Below are 24,207 nucleotides of genomic sequence, written 5' to 3'. Positions count from 1 at the left end.
GTTCTACTCCGGTGGCACCACCCGCCACACCAATTTTTGCCTAATAACAGCAGTAAACTGCTGCTGTGTTTTGGTTTGAATGGTGTGGTAAGGGACTACTCCTATTAAAAAATAAGTTTTTAGTTTAAAAAGCAGTGTTGGTAGATAATTTCGAAAAATTGTGTCAGAACATTTTGTTCGAAGCCTCGTCAGTGTAACTTGCAGAATTTAAAAGAAACTTCATAAAGCTGAAAGTTCGCCGACCAACGACCTTGGGGTCTAATGAAACAAATTGTGCGGCGAATGTTCCACCACTTTTATCATCAGACTATTTGTGATATAAGTTAAATTGAAATGTCTAGCGATTCCGAAATTGCCCTTTTCTAACCTTAGTTTATTCGTGTGAACGAATGGACGAAACAAAGTTAGTTTTGACGATCACGTAAATAAATGAAGTTTTTTGGGCTACTCTTCACAATTCCTAAAGAAATGGGGTAATTCATTCACTTGTTTGGATACAATAAAGCAACACACAAACAGCAAAAGTAGAGTTAGTTAGAGATATATAATGAATAGACAATTAAGAAAATCTACTTACAAGTATAAAAAAATATAGCAAAATCTTTCGAATTCTTCATATTCCTATATGAATTACGTCGGATATACATATGTATAGTATATGTGTGTTGTAGACTAATAAATGTAAATAATGTATATTTTCATTTTCTAGTTGGCTTACACCTATTATCACCATCATGTTATCATTGTAAAATACACCTGTTATCTCATTTCTGGATAAAAATATAAATGTGTACTTAAAATATGAAGATATCATTTGAAAGGCGCTCACCAAATATACGATCGTGTTTTAATCCCGAATCCAACATTCAATTATGTTTTTTTTTCGACACTGCCTCTGGCGCTACACTTTCGCATATTAAGATGAGAGGAACAACTGCGTGGATTTTTTTATATATACTAACATAAATTGTTTATATGTATCCAGCATTATGAAAGTGTGTTCCAGTCCTAAAGGGAGTTCAAGTTTACTGGTTTTCAAAACACAAGTTCAGTCGTCCTGTTTTAACCCTCTCAAGAAAATCGCAATCGGGGTGTATAGAAATTAGAATTCACGTTCCAATTTCACAGAGTACCGGAGTCACGGAGACTCACGGAGTACTACTAGTATTTGATATTTTCGCTCGCATCATTCACGAAAAACTACACACGTGAACCAAGCCTTATCCTGCTTCAATATTCACAAATATTGAACTGAACGACAGGATTTCCCCGTCGCATATTGACAACAGAAACTCACAAACTGAACGAAATCCGCTTCTAGTCCTCAAATAATGACATTGCATGAATGGAACCGTGAGCGGATTTAGGGCTTTGTGACTTTGTGCGGATGAGACTGTATGATGGATTCAAATTGTATACATGGAATAGTTGTATGTACGAAATAAAATGCATTGAAAATGGTAGAACTCTTTGTGGTTCGACTTCAGCAGTACCAACGCTACACCTTATAAAAAAGCAGTGGCCACTTCTCATCAGGTGCACTACGTGTTAGTTTGCCATTTAAATGCTATGAAAACGTTAGCTTTCTAGTTAGTTCGCTACTACAATAAAATACCCGACCACATTTTGAATCTCACAGAAAAAAAGTTCAAACATGTCGCTAACCAAACGCTATGTGAAGAAGCGTACTATAAACTAAGTGATTATTTGACTGACAAAACGGTGTGGACTGAAGTAGTTCCAACTCCACATGTACCAGTAGGTTAAGTTTAACATTGTAAAAAACATTTTTTTAAAAGATGTGTGTTATGGAGTTTCTTTCGCCGCTTCTTCTCCATAACTAAACACCTTGTGAAGTGGTAGTTGTATTGACATTCAAAAAGTGGTCGGTAAAGAACCTATTTTGAATTAAAAAAAAATGTTTTGATTTGATTTGATTAGTGTTTTATATATGAATCTTACATAAGGCATTGCAACTTAGTCCTCAGGGCATTTATGGCCATAATAAGTCTCCATTTTTTTTTCTCACGGGAATCGAACTAGCATCCTTTTCTTAGTTCGAACTACAAGTCTACAATCCTATTCATTAGTATGCCACATAATTTAGTCGTACTCTTAGTTTTTAATGTGTCTGCAGTAAAGCTTACCTAATTATGAGTTAAATGTTGAGAAAGCTAATTTAGTTTTGAGAAAAGGCAGAATAATTAAGAGCTTAAACTGCGCGGCAGTTTCTGTTAAGAGAATGGAACAGCCATTTTTACTTTTTCTAGTTTATGTTATGAAAGATATACCCACAATTATGTAGTTACACACACTTAAATAATAATTTGTAATGTGTAACATGTCTGTGTAATGTGGCAAAAAATTGGCGGAGCGGTCACCATACCGATGTCATGCGCACAAGGTTCCGGCTTCGATTCCCAGCCAGACTGATGTCTGAATAATGGTATTTTTGATCTGGATGTTTATGTATTCGTCTTTGTGTGTGTTCATGCTACTCATGACAGGAAATCTTAATGTGGGCCTGTGAGGATAGAAAGCGTCTTTTTAAATACAAAAGTAGCAAACTGTACTGCCGCTCATGGACATCTGTAACCAACCCAAGATAGTATTGGACACCTACGTCTCTAGAAAACCTCGTATGAACGTCTCCCCTTTATCTCGCCCTTACAACCAGAACAAGAAACATTAAATACTACTACAAGGCATTATCGCAACACACCTTATTACTTAAAATTATAATAAATTGCAAAGTAAAAAAATCCTTTAATAACATTTCTTCATAAAAGCACCCACTAAGCCAATATGCATATTCATGAAAAAGCGTACTAGTTCCATAAATAAACGCACGTTATGCGAATCATGTCAACGGTGGAAAATTCACATGCACTCGCTATCAAATACTTAGCATAGCAGCGATTATCTTGAAACTGGAATAACTGGTTTTTAGGGATGTGAAAAGGAAAAGAATCGATTAATTTATTCGGTACTTCTTCCTTTTTTAAAAAATATCGATTAGTTTCTAGGGCTTTGTGAAGTGAACGAATCAATTAATTTATGATCGATTCTTGTTTCTTTAAAAATAAACGTTTTTTTTTAAAGTGAAATGAAAGTTCGCCGGCGAAAAAGAAAAAATTGTCGACAAAACTTGCTGAAATTTAACGGAGAAATAAATAAGGTCACAAAGTTACTCTAAAATTGTAGGTCATGGACCATGCGAAGTCAACCGCTAGTTTAAAATAATCGACTTAATAATTTATTTTTAAATAATATAACAGATATTTAAATCCGATTATTGGTAATAATAATCTAAAAATCGATAATTTTTTCACATCCCTACAAGTTTTTAACTTACTGTAACTCTATTTATTCGAAACAAACTCTAATATTTCTTGAATAGACTGCAAAATTCAACGCAGTAGGCTACTTCTAGCAATATTTGCTTGGAAAATAGGCTTTCTTGTTACAAATTAAGTGGCATTTTACAAAGTTACTTAACAGATATAAGCCATGGAAATGCACAATGCATTTCCTTCCATGGAAATGCACGATGCATTTCCTTGGCTTATGTCTTGATAAGAGAGAAAGTCGTTATGCGTCATAATTGGCTTAAAATATTCATTAGTTGCGAAATTTGAAGTGCGTAGGTCGGTATTGTAGATTGTAACTGATCTACAAAATTAAACATGGTCAAAGGTTGTAAGATAAAGAAAGGCAGAACTAAATATTGATATGAAAATTTCTAAAACAAATAATGCCATTAACTTTTAACTAAGGTATTTGTATTTAAGTATCCATAGCTTAAGCAATAGCATGGAATGATATTTTGAATTCACGAATATTTCATATATCAATTTATTTGGATTAATTAATTATTATAGAAATTAATTTTGCATAAACGAAATTGTTTCATCGTTGAATACATTGATAATTAGGTTTTTGGGCCATGAAATTAAAAATAAAAGTTTAAAAATAAAAAGACAATAAAGCTGTTTTGCGATAAAAACATCGTTTAAATCTGCGCAGTACAATTACAATATAAAAAATCTTGATAATAAAACAGAACAATTCAACATAAACAAAACGAAGAAAACTCCCATTTTTCTGTTTACGGCAGTTGATAGACTTTCTAATCAACTTCCAAAAGTAGCAATAAAAGTGAAAAACAATAGAGTTAACAATAAAAAACGAGTTACGTCGGAATCCGTGACGCTGTAAAAATAAAATTACTTCAACCTACTTCGTTAACTGGACTCTTAGGTAAAGGAAAACTTTCTTCAAAGATGCCTGGATTTGCAGCTTGATTGATTAGTTAAATAAAGTTTAAGTTTATCTATAGGAAAGCATTTTATAAGGAATCCTGAAGATGATAAGCAATAGAGTAGACTGTAGATTTATTTCTCATTGCAGTTCTCTACATATAAAATTGTAATGTAACTAAACATTTTAATTGTAATTTAAAAAATAAGTCTTGGTTATTATTACAATTAAATTAATATTATTATTATTATAATCCACTGTTGAACAATTTTTGTATAACCATCTGATGCTAAGACGACTTACCATCAGATGGTCTGTCGCCGATGGACATCTGTAAGCAACTCCATACAGAAAAGACGTCCCTTTTTTTTGTTTACGAGGGAGAAACCTTCAAAAGGTACCCTGTGCTGTGGGAGCGGCATGGGGTTATGTGGGATTCTTACCGCATTAAAACCCCCCGGTGGCCGTCCTCGGCGCTGCGTAGAGGACTCCGGGATCTCCAAAGTAACGCGACTGGAAAAGACGTCCTAGCTAAAACCTTTTTTATAATATAGGAGTAGCAAATAAGTATGCAGTCCACCTGATGTTAAGAAGCTACTGCCGCTCATGGACATCCGTAAACAACCCTCGATAGAATTAGATATTCCTACTTAAGGTCGGCCACAAATGGGCCGCTTCTTCTGAGCTCTAAGCTGGAATGTCCTGAAAGAGTATGTCGAACCACAGATCGTTTTACCACATTCAGGCAGCCTAGTATAGATGCGTTGACACGCCTAAAGGCTAGGATGGTTCCCTCGTACAAAGATCAGCCAGCATCCAAACCTTATGAGCGAAACGCAAAAACTGCTTCATGTTACAAGTAGATGCGTTGGTGGTATGGTGCGCGCCAAACTGCTAGTCCGCTCTGAAGTTGTTGCGAGCAGTTGTAGTCATACGATTTGCTATGGCGACGCGATTCATTTCTATATTCAGAGCGGACTAACAGTTTTACGCGGACTATACCATCCAATTCGAAGACCTTTATCTAAGCTTACCTAACAAATAAAATTCAAAAGGATAACAAATTTAATCCGTTCAAAGGTTATTCTAAAGTTACAAATGATACGTACAAGCTTATCTTAACATTTTTGAAGATTTATCAAAACCTGATAGATTAAACAAGAGAACCTGAAGAATTACGGATTTATCCATACAGATTAATTCTATTGTTCTCATCTGTTACAAGTGCTCAAGTTAATTAAGTACGGATCTTTTCGGTAATAAATTTGGTATAGAGACTCCAAAATGTTAGTGAAAACAACAAATTTATACCCATACCCTTTACTGTCCCACTGCTGGGAAGGGTCTTCTCTGAGTGAGAAGGATTAGGCCATAGTCCACCGCGCTGGCCAAGTGCGTATTGGTAGACTTCACATACCCTTGAAAATTGTTTTTTAATTTCTCAGGTATGCATGTTTCCTTACGATGTTTTCCTTCACCGTTTAAGCAAGTGATAATTTATATCTAATACGCACATAACTTTGAAAAACCAGAGGTGCCTGCCTGGGATCCTAACCTAGGACCCCTCGGTAAGAAGACCGAGTCTCTTAACCACTAGGATATCGCTACTTAATTAAATTTGGTATAGAAACTCCAAAATGTAAGTGAAAACAAATTAATGTACTGGGAATTTTGTAGTGAGGTATTTTAATGAGCAATATTGGATGTTTTGGGAAATTAAAAATTCTTGCTGTAGTTAATTTATAAAATAAAATAGACTCCGGCGTACGTACGTACGTGATTAATGTCTAGGGAATCACTGTGATAGATGCGAATAAAAATCGACGGCCATTTTTATTTAGCTTTCCCAAGAGAGGATATTCAATTCATTGATGTTTTTTATACTAGCAGCATTTGCGGCTCATTTGAGCAGCCCATCTGATGTTGGTCTTGCCAGAGAGACATGCGTCCAACAAAATAGGATAAAAGTCCCAATTCAGGTTAATCTTAAATGATTTGACCACCGAGAACAAATTGGCACCTTATTTTTATATCACTTTACAACAACAAGGTGGTAGAACCCTTTGAGATTTCACACCGAAGGCACCACCGCCACACCTATTTCTGCGTAATAACAGCAGTTAACGGTTGCTATGTTCCGCTTTTAAAGGTGTAGTAAGGAAGACATACTTATCCGAAGCATTCTAGCTTAGTCGGCAGAGATAGCGGCGAAACTATAGGCAATCTCGGTTACGGATCTAATCTTATATCATCATCATCAACAACCCATTACTGTCCCACTGCTGGGCACGGGTCTCCTCTCATAATGAGAAGGATTAGGCCATAGTCCACCGCACTGGCCAAGTGCGTATTGGTAGACTTTACCTTTGATTTTTTTTTTCATCAATCTCTCAGGTATGCAGGTTTCCTCACGATGTTTCCCTTCACCGTTTAGCAAGTGATAATTATTTTTTAATACGCACATAACTTTTGAAATTCAGAGGCCTGGGATTTGATTGAGGATTGGACCCCTCGAGGGGGTGGCCGAGTTTCTTAACCACTAGGCTATCACTGCTTTTGTGAATCTCATATAAGGTAATAATAACGAAACTGAATAATAAGGCTTGCTAGTAATACTTATAATAGTAGGCCGTGGTACTTCCCCATCCGAAATATACTGGTTCCACCACCTTTTAATAATATATATAGATATCGGAGACCACGACCACGAAAATGGTTTAGAAAGTTATCAAAAAACAATATTATTAGGACTTATATAGTAATTTTAGTTTTCACTAAAGGAATCGCTTGACACTATAAACTAAATATAGTAAACTAATAATATTTGCAAAGGCGTTGACTCTAATGGTATGGCACCGATATCCGTTATTAAAATAAAACTCGTAAAATTCCTCTAAATTGGAGATGTTTAATTATATAACATTTTAACTCCATTGTAAATGTTACGTCATGTCCATAATACTAAATAACCTGTTTGATCGCGAGCGACTTTGTGGTACGACTCCGGCGGTACCACCGCCACATCTATTTCTGCATAATAACAGCAGTGTTAGGCGCTGCTGTGTTCCGGTTTGAAGGGTGTGGTAAGGAAGACAGACTTTTCCGAAGCGTTCCAGCCTAAGCTGGGTCTGACGGATCACGTTAGATCAGTCAGACTAATCTGACTGATCTAACGTAAAATCATCACCAAATATCAATTCACATTAATAACCTTGCTACACTTTTACTTTTTCTTCTAATACTCATATCATAATGTGACTGACATAGCTAATATTTATTTCATCGCTTTACTCTCTTCTCGCTACCCTTAAACAATACGACAAGTGTCTACAACCGTTTGAGCGAGTCGATCTTGGTGCCGTTCAACTTTACTTAATTAATACTAGCCTCTTGACCTGACTCCGTCTGGATTTAGTAATTTGGCTAGCTCGCCACCTCAACTCAAGTCACTCTTGAAGTATTAATTAGCACATTTTCTCTTGTTGTCAAGCAAAATTAGGTTTATTTTGATTTTGTGGCTTTAAGGCTTTGCTTCAGTGAAGAGTGTTTAAAATGGCATTTGTCTATGTTTCTAACTCACGAGTCATAAAGAACAAACGAGAAGGAAATTAAATTGATGCAATTTTGGTCTTCATTCTATATTACTTTTTATTAAAAAAGTTGGGGACTTATTTATGGGAGAACTGTTTTCTGGAACAAACGCTGTCATACTCTAATTTAATATCCAGAGAATTCCAGTACACTCCCCAACCCTAAACAGCGCAACCGTATGAACCGCATACCTTTTTTATGAACTTTTATCAAACACAATTAAATATATTATTCTAGTCACGCCATGAACAGACAGACAGCTGAAGCTGTAGTATAGTGAATGTAAATTGGTGTATTATACGAAGAGCAAAGCGTTGAATTAAAACTCGAGATCGCGCCAATGCCCACATCGCTAATAAATTATCTTTCAACGCTTACAGAGGAATAAACGAGGTTCTAACTGGTTATTCTATCTGTTGTATTGGAGGAGAAGAAACAGTGATAGACTAGCGGTGTGAAACTTAGACTCTGAATCGGTGGTCCGAAGTATGAATTCTAGATATTCTGATTTCGGAGTTGTATATGTATTAGAATTTTGTTATAACTTGATTTAGGGTGAGAAAAATATCATGAGGATATCATTATTTATGTCGAATAATAGCGTGTGAAGTCTACCAATCCGCATTTGGCCAGCTGAGTGGACCTAAACCCTCTAATTTTAAGGGAAAACGCGTACTCAACTGTGAACCGTCGCCTTCAAAGTATCATATAGAAAAATATGCATTTATTTGCCACGTTCATGTAACTAAAGGAGACGTATATTGGTTACCGGGCAGATTATACCTTGCCGGAGATCTTATGGGCTTGAAATCCGCCAACAATCCGTGTTTCCTCCACCACTACGCATTAGATATGGTGGAATAAACTCCAGAGCTACCCCAGGTGTGGACAGAGAGGGAAATAATGTTTCCATTGAAAATCAGATAAATAGTATAGCAACCACGCAGTCAACTCTTAGACAATATTTTACGATCTGATTCACCGACCCAGCTGAGGACCAATATTGACACATTTAGCCGCCACGGAAACCCCAAACCGAATTGACCCCTTCAAGCAAACACAGACGATCCGACCAGACATTGCAAACAATAAACATTTAATAGGTATTACTTGTATTCACAACACAGATTTATGTTATGTTGTGGATGAAACGCTTCTTATTTTAGCGCAAGTACGTTGCTACCCCAGAGAATTCAGTTGGAATTCTCAGGGAAGCCTCGAGTAAGTGTACCTTCTCACTGTCCTCTATTTAAAGGGTTTACATATTCCACATTTCCAGTGCTGTCATATATTTTTAAGTAGTCAACGTCGTTTATCGACATTTGTAACACCAGAGGAGTCGCCAATGCAACACCGGCTTTGAAGGAGGGCTATTTTTATACCTTTTTTGAAGAGCCCCATGTCATGGCCGGCAATACTTAAGGAGGAAGTTCATTCCACATTTTACACGTTCGTGGCAATTCACGTTCAAACAGTGGTATGCAATCATTTATCTGTACCCTTACCAGGAGTGTTTACGTTTCGACAAATATGACTGTTTTAGTATTTGTTTACGTATTGGCCCATACGATTTCCTAGTTCTGACACAATCCGCTAGGGGCGCTAATTGGAATTTGTATGGGCAAATACGTAATCTTATTTTAGCGCAAGTACGTTGGTACCCCAGAGGATTAAGTTGAAACGCCTCGGGTAAGTGTACCTTCTCACTGTCCTCTCTTTAAAGGGTTTACATAGTATTTCCACTGCTGTTATAATGTTGAAATAAGTGTTAATGTTAACATTACCACCACTACGACAAACACAACTTTCACCGCCCTTAAAATCAATATTTAGAAATCGAAAGTCCGCTTCTTAAATATGTTTAAAAACAGTTAAACACACAAAGTTTGACGCCGTTTTTAAGCGAAAATCTTTTAGTTTTAAAATCGTAGTATACATTTTCGTAGTTAACTGTAGAAGTACTTTTCTGTTGTGGTAAGGTCGAATAAAGGCTTCAGGTACTTACGATATCCAAATGAAGATATCACAACATAATTTTCGTAATGCAAAATTTCATTTTTATTTATTTTAATAAATATATATCTTGTTTACATGTCGTGCAAGGCTTTAACTTGATTCCTTCACAACAAGTATTTATTGGATGCAGAAACTTCGCGTCTGCAAAGTTACCCCTAAATTAAAACGGTGACGTCAGGAGGGGTAGTAGACGCCATAATTCATTTTTGCGTTCGAACACAAAGTTCACAGAAGAAGTTTTGAAGACTAAAATAAATAAAAACAGCTTTTACACTCGTAGCATCACTAAGATTTTGTTTTGTGGGTGTTAGACGTAAAAATGAGTAGACAAACACCCAGGCCCGGAAAAGAAGTTTAAAGTAATTTAGATGTTAACTTGGCCAAGAATTAAACCTGGAACCCTCTGAAACTCCAATTACTTCCATTATGCTATAGATGGGTATAATAAGTTGTTCTGAAGGTGGTAGAACTCTTTGTGGTTCGACTTCGGCGGCACCACCGCCACACCTATTTCTACCTAATAACAGCAGTGTTAGGCGCTGCTGTGTTCCGGTTTAAAGGGTGTGGTAAGGGAGACAGACTTTTCCGAGGCGTTCCAGCTTAGTCCTCAGGGGTAGCGGCGCATCTGTGGCCGACCTCAGGTAGGAATATCTAATCCTATCTGAGGTTGATTACAGATGTCCATGGGCGGCAGTAGCCACTTACCATCAGGTGTACTGCATGCTCGTCTTCTACTCGTATATTATAAAAAAAAAAGTTCCATAAACTTAATATTCGACACGTAAATGTCTCCCTTACCACACCTTTCTAACTATAACACTGCACCGCTTAACACAGCTGTTATTAGGTAGAAATAGGTGTGGCGGTGGTGCCACCGGAGTCGAACCAAAAAGGGTTCTACCACCTAACTAGCACTAAATAGTCTTTGATACGTGACAGTGCCACTGCAATGGAGTTCAACGACCTAGCAAGACATTAAAAAACAATAAAGTTGTTAATTTAAAATAATACGACTTCTAACAGCAAAAGTATTATTGGAACCAGTCCAATAGTTTTTCGAAATAATTTTAGAATATACAAACAAATATCTAGTCTACCTCTTTATGATTTTTGTATGATATAACACATCTGGTCATGAGTACGGACGTGAAACGAACCCTTCAAACTTTGTTGACACAGCGTTCCCGCTCCGTGAAATAGATGTCTCAGTATTTCAAGTTACTTTTATTGTTTTAATATTTCTTTGCATTTTAACTAAATTCCTATATAATCTAGTCTATCGCTTTATGATTTTTGTATGTTATATTACATCTGGTCATGAGTACGGACGTGAAACGAACCCTTCAAACTTTGTTGACACTGCGAAATAGATGTCTCGGTATTTCAAATTACTTTCAACTTACTTCCTAAAGAATCAATTACATGTCTTTTATCTTATCCACTTAACTCATAACAGCAGCGTTTAGCGCTGCTGCGTTCTGGTTTGAAGGGCGTGATCAGCGAGATATACATTTCCGAGGCGTTCCAGCTTAGTCCTCAGGGATAGCGGCGCATCTGTGACTGACCTCAGGTAGGAATATTTATTCTAACGGCATTAGTCACTTGCCATCAGGTGGATTGCATGCTTGTCTGCTACTCCTATTCAGTCTAACGACGAAGGGTTCTTTCTTTGATACTAAAATTTCAAATATTTCACTCAAACGTTTCTACAATACGAATATCTTCAACGTTCTACAAGTTGCCTCTTTGGCAACTGTATTTATTTGTCTATGAAATTGCATTCCAAAAGAGCTATTTATAGTCTTCACTGGGGCTACGAAACCGAAAGTTACATAAATTATGCTATGCAACTCACCACGGCGTGTCACGTGATCTTTAAAGTATTACATCTAGGTTAAATTTCGGTCACATAACGTGTCTTGGTGAGATGTAATTGCAAAGTGTTTTATGCTACTATCTTTCAGTGAAGAAGTAAAGGAAATATGGTATTAACAAAATAGAAATCAAAGCTATAATAAAAATAATTTTAGTAATGGTTCAGTGACAGTTCAAAATTTTGAATATTTTGAACTCGCTGAAATGTATAAACTACTACATATTCTAATGAAGTTAAAGCTGCACTATAAGCAGTGGTTGAAATTCACTCTCAATCGGGAGGTCCCACGTTCAAAACCCCTCAGAGAGTTCTTAAAAAAGTTCGCAGAAGTGTGAAGTCTACCAATTCACAGATGGCCAGTGCGGTGGACTATGGCATAAATCCCTCTTACTCTAAGAGGAGACCCTTGCCCAGCAGTGGGACATTAATGGGTCTATAAATAAAATATTTGTCACCATCTACCACATCTACATTCTGGCAATAAATAATTTTCATTTCATTTCATCGAAACTGAAATTAAAGTTTGAAAATAATAAAACCATAATTACTTAAAATTACTGTCAAAGTAAAATATATTGAACAAAACCAATAAATTATTCTTATGACTTACTATAAAGTTTGCTAAACTACTAAATATTTAATCGAATAGTGCAGACAAAAGTCAGCAATTCATATTACAGACAGTATAAATAACGCCACCATAAAGTCCCCTAGACTTGAACTATAGTTAAGTACTAAATTGAAGGAAATCAATTGAATTGAACGCTCATTCATTTTATTTATAGGGTAGGTTTACTTGATGTTTGAGGAAATTTTGTAATAATTGTAAATTTGTGGTCGTCAGTCCTTACAACTTTAAAAGTTTCTCATCCATGTCGGTTTTCTTAAAATATTTTTCGTGGCGGTTGAGGCAACTGTTATTTTCTAATATGCACTTAACAATAACTTCTTGAAAAATCAGAGCTGGCGTGCCTGGGATTCGAACCTCTGACTCCTCGGACCATCACACCGTATTGCTTATTGCTCGTTTATTTCCACAAATAATTAAGAAATAATTAAAAAAAGTATTTAGGTCATATCCTTTAAAAGTATCTATGTTCGCTGTAAATTCATATTTATATCGACCACTCATTTTTAGATTCACCGTTTCTAGTCAAAAAATAGAGACAAAGAAAATAAATACCCCTTTTCATAAAATAGAAAATTCTTTACTATCCCAATACAAACGAGCAATTACACTAGTAAACAATGAAAATTTGTATAGAAAGAGAAATATAATTTCTATAGAAGGGAAAAGACGGCGTTATTGTTAAATTAGAAAAACTTCCAGGAAATCTAAGGACAGAAATGAACAATATCAAAAACGTAACGTAACGTATTATCTGCCAGTTAAGACAAAATCAAGACTTTATAGGAAAACCACATTATCTATCCCACTATTATTAATGTATAGATTTTACATAATATTATTAGAATTATGTATAAAATTTTCTATACATCCTGAAACACGCATCAAAATCGATGAAGTCATTTTCGAAACAAACCAAAAATAAATGTATCGTTTCTAACAACTAATTAAATCAAAATATTGTGTCTGTATATCCACAGCTATAATTTAAAAGACTCAAGTAACAAACGAGCATACAATTCATCTGATGGTAAGTAACCACTGTTACCTGCAATGAAGTCCACACAGTACAGCTCAAGCCTACTACTAGGACTACGTTCTCGCTTCATATGTAAGCCAATCGACATCCATATAATGTGTGACCCATATTTTTTGATTACCCTATAAAAAAAACAGGCTTACATATTGAAATAAGAGCTATTTTCGCTTGAACAACTTAATCAGCGAAGCTCTCCTCGCTTCACCACACCCATTGACAGACTTATCGACTTGTTAAATATACGCCGATTGAAATTTCTATGAGCTGATGAAAACAGCTGGTAAAACTAGAACTATTAGCAACAGTCAATCGGAATAGCGCTGGAATTTATATACTGCAACAGCTGATAATACACAGTCCAATACAAAATAGCAATATCAATAATACAAGTACAAATACAAAAATCTTTATTTGTAGAATAAGGTTATACACCGTATGATCAAGAATTTTCGCTCATTCTATCATAAATGGCGTACAAATATAATTTTAAGTCGCATTTTATAAATTCAAATTATTAAATTGTAAGACCCCTTTGTGGTTCGACTCCGGAAGAATTACCCCCCACATATTTTTCTGCTTAATAATAGAAGTTTTAAGCGATGATCTCTTCTAATGTAAAGATATAGTTTTCCAAGATGTTTTAGTTTAATCGGGTAGAAACGCGTCTGTGGTCGACATCAGGCAGGAATCTAATCAGAAATTAATTACAGATGCCTAGCAGGCGGCAGGAGTCACTTAACATCGGGGGGCCTACCACCATCTTTTAAAACCATCATAGTTCAGGAAAGTTTTATTTCCTCCTTAAAACAGTAAAATATTCCGTCATACATAGTTAAACAAACTTAAACCCTTATTAATTTTTCGCTTATCCATTGTATAAGACCAACTCAAATTGTTATACTTTGCTTAAAAAGTTAAATTTCCTGCAAAAAAGTAAAAGTATGATTAAAATAATATTGTTTTAAGAGATGGTAGTAGGTTGGACTGCATGCTCGCCTGTTACACGTGTATTTAAAAAAAAACATGATTTCTGTGGACAGGGTATGTGTATCTCATTCATTAGCTTTTCAGCACAAACGGCTTGTCGTATAATATGATGTGTCGTTGGACTCGTCTAAATTCTGGAAGTGACATAAGCTAAATTTAAAAGCAGTCGTTTTTTGTTACTTAATTCTTTTTATATTACAAATCAGGAATTGGACCTAAACATAAGTGGTCCTAACTAGGTCCGGCCGTGAGCTGGACTGTTTGCCATTAAAACAATGATAAGAGCTCCATCCAAGTATTTTATGGGTATCGTAAATGCGTAATGAAGATCCAAGTGTTATCGTTAACCTCACGTTTAAATACCCGTTTTATTGTCGTCAGTGGCAATCGTTTGTTGATTAACTGGTTAATTTTTCTGTCTACATTGTTTTTACTTACATAATCCATGAAAAACATGATCTTAATAACATTTGGATTATGGGTCGTATGCATCAGTTACTTGTAACAACAAGTAAAAATTTTAAATTAATTTGAATACTTGTTGAACGGAAATCAACTACTTCCACTTCGCAACAGCAATTCCTTTCATTTCTCACAACTAGAGAAGTTTATATAAACTGAACTACACTACTCCAATGTGGATTGAAAGATTTTTAATATTTTTTTCTCTTCTTATATGAAACATGAACTCCGATACACTGCAAAGTTATTTGTTCGTTACAATTTTACATATTACTCAATTCATTATTTATTTTTTATTATTTCAATATCATTATCCTCACTCTAATTTGTATCCTCATCCAAAGTAATATTATCAATATGAAAATTAATTTGTATGTTTGCTACGCCGTAACTACCAAACCGATTTTCATAAAATTGTGTACACACGTTGTCAAGGGTCCAGGAAAGGACATAGAGTACCTCTTATCCTGAAAAAGCTATTGTCCCCAAGGGATATATAAAAACACCAATTGTCATCGACCTCCGACCGCGAGCGGCGCCGCGAGCAAAAGCTAGTATGTATCAAATGAAAATTAATTCCCAGTACCCTATTTTCCGAGCTCATAAACAACAAATGCATTCTTATCAGCTCACTAGCTGCTTCATAAATCAGTCAACAGCGTAATGGTAATTTTGCTTCCAATTGACACGATTTATGACCCATTGGTCATATGACCCTGCAGGCCATTGGTGGTCATCCGGCGAGGGACCACACGTTTTAAGTGATATTGGAACTATTTTTTTAGGTTTGACGTATGGAATTTGTTTTAAGTGATAATTATAGTAAAAAACATGATTATTACAAAATAATACAACCTATGTCATTCCCACAATTTAGACGAATCTAGCGACAACTCAATTATCAAAATTCATGAATTTTTTTTGGAAGCCTCATATTTGATTCTTTGTTTTTTGTTTTTATGGCTATCTTGATTTTGGTGTCTAATTCTTAGACATGTTCTGTACGGCATACGCTCGAAAACCATTTCTCTCCCCAGCCGAGTATGAATATAAACATAACGTGAAGGAAAACATAAGTCTCAGATTCTACCACCTTTAACTTTATAAAGTACGATATTAAAATGTATGTTATTTTCCCGTAATAACTTTACATCACTGCCGTTCATGGAGCCCTAGGGAGTAGCGTTTCTGCCTAAAGCCGATAACAATAGACCAGTAGGTATGCAACGATGGCCTATATCATCCGTCCAAAGCTGGCAATGTTGCAACAACAAACATGGTTCGCAATAGAGGCATCTCGAATATCGACGATGTATCACAGCTTTTCTGATGTTGACAATGATACGATTTTCTAAAAGCAATAGTTTTTTTTATTATTATCCATCAAAAAACGAACCAAAATTTGCAATGGCGAACCGGAAACTCGTCGCAGGCCTGGTGCAGAGAGTTGGATAAGACCTGGGGCGAAATAGTTGACTCAGGCCCGAATCTAAGAAGTTTTTTTAATTTGACAAGCGTTTACAACTTTGTTGTTAACTAGGTTGTACTTATATTGCCCGTCGAGACCGCGGACGAGTGCTAATAGAGTATCCGTCCCGACAAAGGGCGTCCAGAGGAACATCGTGGGGTTTTAGCCAGGAGTCCAGCATATCCACTCCCGCCCGCAACTGAGAGGAACCCATGAAGGGATTCCTCCCGAGAAAACAGGAAAAAAATGTATGTACTTATATACAAATATATAAAGCCTTGTTTAGGATTTGACCTGAAGTGTACCTGTGTGGAAGTGTACTAGTGTAGGAAGTGTACCTGTAGACATTAGGAGGCTCCCCAGGGCAAGAACAAGAACAAAAACCCGGGCGCGAACCGCCCCTACCCCCTTAGTCCGCCAGTACAAATTTGCAAGTCTTAAAAACAGGAAATAAGAAAAAACACTATCTTAGCCAACTTGGGCGTAACTCCACAAACTATTCTTCAATAGGTTTAGTTCCGAACACTTTTTGACTGAATTATGTAAGAACTAGCGAACTTTGAAAGCCGGCTAGTTAAATCTTTTCTCACTACAAAGCTTCTATGATCAGATTTATTCAACAAAGCGTATAAAATTTTAAAAATGTTTTTGAGCCATTTAAAGTTCACCCATCATGTTTGAGTCTAAGGAAACCGTTTTTCTTGCTACGTGAATTGCCTCTAATAGCTAGTAATTGTTATAAAATAAAAAACCCATACTTTTTTTTTTTTTTTTTATAATATAGGAGTAGAAGACGAGCATGCAGTCCACCTGATGGTAAGTGGCTACTGCCGCCCATGAACATCTGTAATCAACCTCAGATAGGATAAGATATTCCTACCTGAGGTCGGCCACAGATGCGCCGCTACCCCTGAGGACTAAGCTGGAACGCCTCGGAAAAGTCTGTCTCCCTTACCACACCCTTCAAACCGGAACACAGCAGCGCCTAACACTGCTGTTATTAGGAAGAAATAGGTGTGGCGGTGGTGCCGCCGGAGTCGAACCAATCAATCCAATCAAGTCGAAGTCGCGCAATTTGGGCAAATCCAACGATACTGAAATAGCAAACAAGCATGCAGTCAACCTATATATGGCTACTGCTGCCCATGGATATCTGTAATCATCCGCAGATAAGATAATCCTACCTGAGGTCGGCCACAGATGTTTTCCTACCCCTGAGAACTATTACGCCTCAGATAAGTCTCCCTTACCTTCAAAGCGGAATACAGCAGCGCTTATCACTACTGTTATAAGCAGAAGTAGGTGTAGCGGTCGTGCCGCCGGAGTCGAACCACAAAGTGTTCCCGTAGGTTCATAAAGTTTCTAGAATAGGGCTACGAGTAAAATTCGGGCTACGGTATCCCCTGCCTGTTGTAAGAGGCGACTAAAAGGGGGCTTCCGGGGTTGCGGGCGGCAAGAGTGGGAGCTCGAACCGTCCAGTAAGCGACCCCGGGAAGGACGGCGGTATGCGTGCTCACATACCGTCGTGAACACCAGATGGTGTGGGAGGAGCGAAAACTGCTCTCCCAGGGCAGAGCCCGATCGGGGCATCGCGCTTGGAGGACTCCGGTAGTGTTCCGTCGGATCCCGGAGTTATCCAACAAGCGTTGAGGACGGCAACCGGGGGGGTTTTAGTGCGGTGAAAATCCCACATAACACGACATCGCTCCCACGTCGTCGGGTACCTTTTGAAGATTTCCCCCTCGTTAATAAAAAAAGGTTCATAAAATTTAAATAAATAAATAAAAACATACATTTTATATGGTTTGGATGTTTAACAGATACATCTCTCAACTCAACACAAGTTTGGGCGTTAAAAGAGTTGTGGCGTTAAAAACTGTGACAAATTCAACGTGTTTGTTTGTTGGCGACGGTTCAAGTGAATTATTGTCACTGAAAAGTTAAGTCGTGTGTTTTTTGGTTGTTTAGTTGACTAGTTATGCCCCGCGGTTGTGGTTTGTGTTGTAGTCATTTATAATGGAGCCATACATTTTGTTTCGGTTTCGGTGACTAATAATATTTATAAGGTTTTTTTTAAATATAAAAAATATAGGTCGAAACTAAATAAACTTTTTCAATTTTGCAATCTGTTTATCAATATTTTATACCGAGTGTAGGGCATTCATTCTCAGGTTGTTTCTATGGATGACATAGATCTCCTCTGAAAATGGTATCGGTAGAGTTTTTAGAGTTTAAATTTGACTATATCACTGCTGTTTTTGAATGATAACAGCTAGACTAATCATAATTCAAATGCCCGTTCTAAAGTGTGTGATGTAGACATTTTTTGTAATGAAAGAAGTAATCGATGGTAAGCAACGATTGCCGCCCATGGGCATCTTTAATCAACGCCAGATAGGATAACATATCTATGCTAATATTATAAAGAGGAAAACTTTGTTTGTTTGTTTGGTTGTAATGGATAGGCTCAAAAATTACTGGACCGATTTTAAAAATTCTTTCACCACTCGAAATATTTTATATGAAATATAATTGATAAATAGATTTTGAGGCGGTACAAAGTTAGCCAGGTCAGCTAGTTCCTGATAAGATGGGAGTTCTGCTTGAGGTTCGCAAAGATGCGTTGCTTCCCTGAGGACTAGGTTGGAGTATACATATCTCCATTACCACACACCCACCTTAACCATATCATATAAAAAGCCTGTATATATTATTTATATGAATGTAATATTATAGAACAAGATTCGTTTGTACCTACCATCTCTGGTTAAATGTAGGTTAATATTCGAATGAAACTTTTATTGTGGCATTGGATTCCGAACGTCACGCACACGTCATTTGTTTGCTAATTTGCAAATTACGACATGTATATAAATATATACATAAAATTCGTTATGTGATTTCCAATCCTCCGTTTTCTATGTTAGGTCTATTTACATAATATATTTCATATTATGTAGACATAAAATGATGTTTCGTTATGTGATTTCTAAACCTTTATTTTATATGTTAGGGTTATTTATTAAATAATGTGTATAAAATGTAGAGGACATTGGTTTGTGTCATATCTATATGGTCTTGGCTCAATCGATTTTGATAAAAATGTAGATGATATACATAATGTTAGTCACAGATTAAATAAAAAGCAGTTTCAAATTCAATCCTCGTGATTGGTGCCCAGTAGCGGGATTTGCACCTAAAGTTTTAAATATTGAGAAATATTTAAAATGGTTTAAACAAAAAGTTTTAAATATATTTTGAATAGGTAAGAGTTAACCCAAAGAAATCTACAAAAAGGACACACAAGAAAAGTCGCAAAGATAAGCAAGTTTTCATTAATTTTATAACCCAGTCTTTTTAACCTTTTAGGTTTTACGATTCTATGTAATCTGTACTATAATAAATATTTTATATCAATGTCGTTCTAACAGAGATATTTCCATAAAACCAGTCAAGCAGTATTTAATAAACATACGCATTAAAAACAAAATGAGACGAAATGACACGAAAATGATATGAAATCTACCTGAAATGAAGACAAGTGTTAGTATTTCGAAAATAATAAAACTTGACCCTTCAACGTTTCCTACCCTCATATAATTTCATACATCATACATGTACATTAAAAATCGTCACATACCCTTAAGATAATGTGTACACTCGACTGCTCTAAATATCGTCATTTAAAAGTTCGGCTCTGGTACTATCGTCTTTTAAAGGATACAAATTTGATATTTCCTCACAGTTTCAGTTTTCGTGAGAATAAAATGGTGTTTCAGATAGCCTAGCTGATCCAGTCTTTTACCAAGAAACATGGACACACTAACACCCTAACGCATTATAGAACATTTGTTTCGATCGTAATAAAGACACACGAGGGGTCCAGCTTTTATATATGGACGGACAGCTCACTGTATATACGAGGCTCAACTCACACATACCATATAAATAGTTCGTTGATTATAATTAAAGGAAAACAAAAGAAGGAAAAAAATATTCGGAATTTCAAATATACCCATTACAATATCGTATTTTTATTAATCGAGCTCAACACACACACACTAACAGTTCTTTTTTTATAGAAAAAATAAAAGAAGAAAAAGAATTAAGTTATAAATTATTCGGAATTTAAAACATTCTCCCTTCACTTTTAAATAAAAGTTTTAAATTGATTCTGACATCGTTTTCAAACAAATGGATCGAAAGTATCACATCTTAAACATCGTGACGAAACTTAAAAAGTTCTCAAAAACTTCTCGAAGGTATGGGAAATTGGTAGTCTTGGCCAGCATAGTGGACTAAGGCCGAAACTCTTTTCGTCCTAAGTCAGAAATTAAATCACGAATCAGATTTTTTAAATCTATTTCCGACAATAAGCTTCAGGACTGACGAGTACACTTTGAACGCTCATTTATAGTAAAATCTTAAAATCCCCGGACTTTGAACTCTTATCAAAAGTAGTAACCTAAAATCCCAGATATTTCTCAATTTACGTCTAAGGTAAGGTCTAGTCGCTCAAGGCTTTTAATCTAAATTTAAATACGAAATTAAGTGAACTAAATTATTTAGCTTACATCACTTTGTTGTCCCTCTGTCGGTCAAAACCCTTTTTCTCGGGAACCTCTGGGGGCATGTTTAAAATTAGCAACAAATCATATAACTAAGAAAATGAGCCACAACCCGACCTTTTGGAATTAAAGGCAACACCCTTCATACTTTTGTATCAAAATGTAATTTATATAAGAAAACTATATTTTAGTAAAGTCCGATAGAATTCGATTCAACCTTCTGGTATTATAACTCACATAATGGAGGAAAAATCTCGTCATGCATACCTCAAAAAATATTTTTTTAAGTCACTGGCATATTATATTTTCAGGTTATATTACAGGCCTATATCATTTAAGCGGTCGTTACGTTGGATTTCGGGTTCGATCCCTGGCCAGGCATCTATATAATTAATTTGTTTGGATCTGAACGTTTGTGTACTCGTCTTTATGTATATGACATCCATTATGCATGGTTTTCTTTTTTTGTATTTCTTATAATTATTATATGCCCGCTTGCGGCGGGTATGTAGAGGAATATTATTTTATGACTGTACATGTAGCTAGCTCACCTACATTCCATAATAAACGAATTTGATTTGATTTGATTTGAATCCTGGGTGTCATGTGTGTGTGTGGGAACTATGAATCTACTGAAACCATAGAACTCACTACACTATCAGAACATAATCCTTAACCCTTAACCATAACCCTTTCATATCAGAATAATGCAACATGGCCATGAGAAAAAATTCCATCGAAATTTTGCGAAAATTACGAAATTATAAACCCAATATGACATTGAAGGGTAACAATTGGACGCAAATGTTTATTTGATAATAAATTGTAATGAATTTAGTAACTACAAAAAATGCAATTGCTATTTTTTGTTGCATCGAAGTTCATCATAATATTATTGTTATACGATAATATAAGGAAAAGATTTAACTTAATTTTGAAATGTCATTTAATCATCATTGAACTCGTTAAGGATAAATCATTAACTTAGTTACCTGCATAACTATTCTTGACAATAGATCATACTAACCAGAAGCAGGATAATCTTCTTATTTTGTACTATTTATTTAATACTTACACATTCCTTCACACTGGGATACCGCGGTCATGCGCTCAGTGTCGTGAATACCATGAGAGGTTAAAAACACCCAGACCTTTTTTTTCTACTACTAATCTAATCTACTTCGCCGAAGATCAAATCTGGAAAATTGCGAATAGCATTCGCTCACTCCACTACTCGAGTCGCCTCGAGGCCAAGTAGAGCAAAAACCCAATTTATTAGCAATTTAATTGTTTTTAAAAACTAAATTTCGCTTAATTAAACATTTTTAAATTTAATTTCTTTTCTAGTACGCAAGTACACAGAACATCTTAAAACAACATTAAACAATGTCGTAACCTATGTGGGTATTTTTGATAATAAATTACCAAGGTAGATAGATATTTGTTACGGACTAAAATCCTATGATCACGTTTTCAAAAATAATGGCCTATGAGATCAAACAAAGCTTTCAACGCGATAAAGAGTACAAGTCGCTATAAATAATTTATATTTGGACCATAAATTCAAACTAAATCACATTACGAATTTATTAAAGTTTAGAAATACTTGTCTTCGTAGAATAAAGTGGTAGGCTCAGAAAGAAAAAAATTGAGATAGTTTTATTGTTGATAAGGTTTTTAATCCAAAGTGGGCAGGTATTTAAAAGAGGAGACTTGAAAATTGTACGGGTTATATCAGTTCTTAATATATTTTTCATTATTATATGGAAATCATAAAAATATTTCAGACAAATATTATATTTTCTTTAAATTGCCCAAAATATATAGTATGAACAAAATCGTTAGTAAATGATATAAAAATTATTTTTGTATTATTTTGTTCAAAAATATTCGCCTAAAAATGCGCAAAATGATGTAATAATTAAGAGCATTTAAGAGCATCAGGCAGATTATATTTTGTAATAGTAGTTACTTAATTTTTATTTTCCGTTTATACGCACAATGTAGGCTGCACATAAAAATGCAAAAACGCAAAAATAACCTATCAGTTCTTACGTCATTTTCTCGAGGTCAACAACCTCTTCATTATCACTAAACTGGTAGATGCAACAATAATCAAATCTCCAATAAAATAAAGTTTAAGACACTTTTAAAGTACTTACCGAGTTAAAATTGGGCGCAGCTCGCAATCACAGGGCACGTTAGCACAAATAAAAATATCGTAAACACTTATTCAACACGATCATCAAATTATTTCGAGTCACTTTGAATACAATATGTACGAAAACTTTCGCGCGGAAACTTAGAAGGACGACACAGGGACACGTCTTCACTCGACGCGTGTCGCGCGGATACTGGTTTCACTGAAAAATATTTCCCCTACAGACCGAATTTTTCATGTTCATCACGTTTGGGCGGCAAACCACGTTCGAATTATGAATGTAATCGCTTACATTGTCTGGGTCTTTATTTTTTTTAAGTTATGAGCCAGTCATGAACTCGAACGGATGCGATTTATGAGCTGGAAAGGAGAGCGCACTTTATTAACTTTATTTTATGTAGAGCAGCTAATTCTCGTTAAGTATTAAAGTTAAATACACATTCTTTTAAATCTTTAACGCTTTTGATGATTAGTATAGTGCGAGTTTAGTATGTAGAACATTCCGTGGTTCCGGGTTCGATGCCCGGCGGACACTTGAATGATGAATTTAGATATGTATTCAGTGGGCGTTTGTATTTTTGTTTGTGTTCTTAACTCATGACATACTAGTGTGAACATATAAAAATAAAGTAATTAATTTATTTTTAATTTGACGAGTTTCATCTGGGTTCAGCGTCCTATACTTGATTCAATTAAATAATATTTTTTGAAAAAAGAAATATAATTAATTTCGGAACATCGAGCAGCTTAAAAACACTTCTAATAAATGATAAGGAGGTTGCTTATTTTGAAAATATTCGTTCATTGTATTGTATTATTCAGTTATCCTATAATTATAAAGTTTTCCTTAATGCGGTTTCGCGGTAGATTGATGAGTTCTCATTCTGAATCTGTGTGTAACCAACTTTACTATTCGTGAGAATTTTTAAGGAAAATTAAAACAACTAGTAAAATTCTCAGAAAAACTAAATGTTTGTTGAGATTCCATTTCGTACGTAGATTATTGTGGTCAAGAATAAAACTGAATATTATTCATTAATCATTGTAAAGTAGAGACAATAAAAATATAAAATGTTACGGACTTTCATAGTTAAAGAAAATATACGCTTTTCCCAGCTCACCTCAAAATACAGCTCTACACTGCTGTTATA

General features: G+C 35.5%; 1 protein-coding gene across 2 annotated transcripts in view; it reads right to left on the bottom strand.

Annotated features, from left to right (window-relative positions):
* Ethr (ecdysis triggering hormone receptor) overlaps positions 1–23,236 on the bottom strand; it is a 119,193-nt gene extending 95,957 nt beyond the window's left edge. For both annotated transcript variants that reach the window (XM_073079856.1, XM_073079848.1), the window contains exon 1: positions 23,058–23,236. The gene's annotated coding sequence lies outside the window, so the exon portion shown is untranslated. The remainder of the gene's footprint in view (positions 1–23,057) is intronic.
* Positions 23,237–24,207: the final 971 nt, after the last annotated feature.

This window comes from Epargyreus clarus, unplaced genomic scaffold (assembly GCF_041222505.1).
Source record: "Epargyreus clarus isolate Ecla_fem2 unplaced genomic scaffold, WU_Ecla_fem_2.2 ptg000002l, whole genome shotgun sequence".
In the NCBI taxonomy this organism is placed as follows: Eukaryota; Metazoa; Arthropoda; class Insecta; order Lepidoptera; family Hesperiidae; genus Epargyreus; species Epargyreus clarus.
This window is presented reverse-complemented; position numbering and strand designations above follow the sequence as displayed.